Source organism: Halichoerus grypus, chromosome 6 (genome assembly GCF_964656455.1).
Source record: "Halichoerus grypus chromosome 6, mHalGry1.hap1.1, whole genome shotgun sequence".
Lineage (NCBI taxonomy): Eukaryota > Metazoa > Chordata > Mammalia > Carnivora > Phocidae > Halichoerus > Halichoerus grypus.
Window position 1 is genome coordinate 145,997,970 of NC_135717.1, and position 2,822 is coordinate 146,000,791.

Sequence of the window (2,822 nt, forward strand, 5' to 3'; positions counted from 1 at the left end):
ACTCAGTTTGGAGAGTATAGCCATAGCAAATTCAAGAGAAATAAATTCAGCCAGAGTTCTAAATTATGCCTATGGTCAAATCAATAAAGTAACTTTTAAACTCAGCTGCTTGACTTTCACTAGTGTAGTGTGGGTTTTTAATACCACATGTGAAAAAATAGACAAAGCCCAGGAGGTGGAGGAAAAAAGTATACTATTTTAAGATTCTTATATTGTGTGTAAAGTGGAAGCTCTTAAAAAGTTAAATATGCATCTAACCACACACAGATGAAAGCATGTCTGTATAAAACTCATACACAAACCCTTATAGCAGCTTTATCTGTAAAAGTCAAAACCGGAAAAGCACCAAATGTCCTTCAGCAAGTGAAGCATTCGGTACACCGTGCTATCTTCATACAATGAACTACTGAGCAAAATAAAATTAAACTATGGATACGACCAAAAAATATTATTGTGTCCTAAAATATTTATGCTAATTGAAAGAAACCAGACCAAAAAGAGTACATATCACAAGGTTTCGTTTTTATTTCATTTGTATAAAATTCTAGACAATGTAAATTAATGAATAGGGACGGAAAGTAGATCAGTTGGTTACCTGATGACGGGGTGAGGAGATGCTGGGGCAGGGGCAGGATGGAGGGATTACAATGGAACACAAGTTTGGCAGAGGTATGAATATGAGCATCATCTTGACTGCGCTGATGGTTTCAGGGGTGTATACATGTGTCAAAACTTATCAAATGTATACTTTAAACTGATAAGAACAGATACTACACTTGATCTTAGCCAAAAGGCTGAGAAGCGATCAAATGTATACTCTAAGTATATGCCATTTACTACATGTAAATTATTCCTCAATAAAGATACTAATTTTTTTTAAAAGGATGTTATCTCCCTCAGAAATGAAAATCAATTTTTAAAAAAAGTAGCTAGAGGCTCTATAACAATTTTAACAGAAAGGGCACATTGTATGTCATCTGCATAAAATTTATATACATATATACGAATATTATATATCATATATTAATATAATAATACAATATATAATATATGTGTATTTATATACATACATATATACATGTCAATATATAACTATATATTTCATAAATACATATACCTCTATATCCCTATCTATACATATCAAGCTACCTTGTGAAATTATCTAATAATTTTAGCCTTAGCACAGGACTGAAACTATATATTTGAAAATCATTTCCTTAGCATACTGAAAGTCTGAGTTCACAAAAATTAAGATTTTAGAAAAAAGAGTAAGATTGGCATAACAACTTTGAATAATATAAAACTTCAGATAGTGAGAGGAACATAGAGGAACAAAATGAGAATTAGAAAGAAAATAGGAATATATATCATACATTTAAGAGAATTAAGATTTCCCAGAAGAGATTACTCATTTAAAAACGGGATGCAAGACTCTGAACATAGTCATGGTGTGACTAGTATCGGGGCATGATCAGAGTGCTCTAAGTCCCAATTTTCCCTGGACATTCATAATTTATATCTGTTATTTTTATCACCTGACTTGTACAGTACCGATATTTGTATTTTCTGGACCTGCTTACGTCAACGAGTCAGTAAACATGGATCTTTTCATTTTTTAGATGAGCCACCTGGCATTTGCAGTCATCTTCTCAAGACTCATTTTGGATAAAACAAGCAAGCAGCACACTTTATAGAACAGACCCAAGCAATGCTTTCACTTTCTTTTAGGATTATTTCATTTATTGTTTCATTATTATGATTTCATTTATTCTTTCACTAAAGATATTTCACAAAGTATTTTTCATGCATTTTTTAATCTGAGTACCTCACATAAAAGAATTTTACCCAAAGTGGTTCACCTCTAGCATAAAATGTGCAAATGCAGATTTTATACAAATCTTATTGAAAAATTGTTTAAAATACTATTTGACCGGCATACTCAACAGTGAAAAGCTGTAGGCTTTTTTTTTTCTCTAAGATCAGGAAAAGACAAGGATGCTCACTTTCTCTGCTTTTGATTTTTGTTTCTTAATTGGGAGGTAAAACAGTGTTTTTAAAATTTCTCTCAGGTGCTTCAAGTTTTCGAGAAAATTTTTTAATTTGTGGTTTTATTTCAATTATGACTCAAAAATAATGTGTTCATATTTTGTTTCATTAGGATGATGGTATAACAAAATTGTACAAAGCAATTTCACCTCTTAAATTTCCATTTGTGTGTATAAAGAATTATCCAGAGCTACTGAGAACTAAATAATAGCCTATTTCAAAATCAAATATTTTTGCTGAAAAATTGATACTCAGCAATCCAAATCATATTACTGCTTTGTACTACTTCTACTTTCTGGAATCTTAAGATATTTTTCATCAATTTTCTCTAATCCACGTTTTTTTTTAATTCCATGTTTTTTTCTAGATTTTTTTTCTTACGTTGTAATATCCTCCATTGTGCTTCTCTCCTTAAAAAAAAAAGACATTTTTTTAAAGTCTTTTCATTCTCAGTTTTGAAGGAAAAGGTCTCTTCAAAGCTGTATTCCTTTTTTTTTTTTTTAAGATTTTATTGTTTTATTTATTTTTGTGAAAGAGAGAGAGAGAGTGCGCTGGAGCACAAGTTGGGGGAGGGGCAGAGGAGAAACAGACTCCCCACTGAGCAAGGAACCGGATGCTGAGCTTGATCCCAGGACCCTGAGATCATGACCTGAGCCAAAGGCAGCCCCTTAACGGACTGAGCCACTCAGGCGCCCCACAGAGCTGTATTCCTTGTGCGTTATGATCAAGGAGCACGTAAGATTTGCCACATCCCTTCCATTTATTGTTTTATTTTT

General features: G+C 32.4%; 1 pseudogene; it reads right to left on the reverse strand.

The window, feature by feature from the left end:
- Positions 1-700: 700 nt before the first annotated feature.
- On the reverse strand, positions 701-806 carry LOC118547464 (U2 spliceosomal RNA; annotated as a pseudogene).
- Positions 807-2,822: the final 2,016 nt, after the last annotated feature.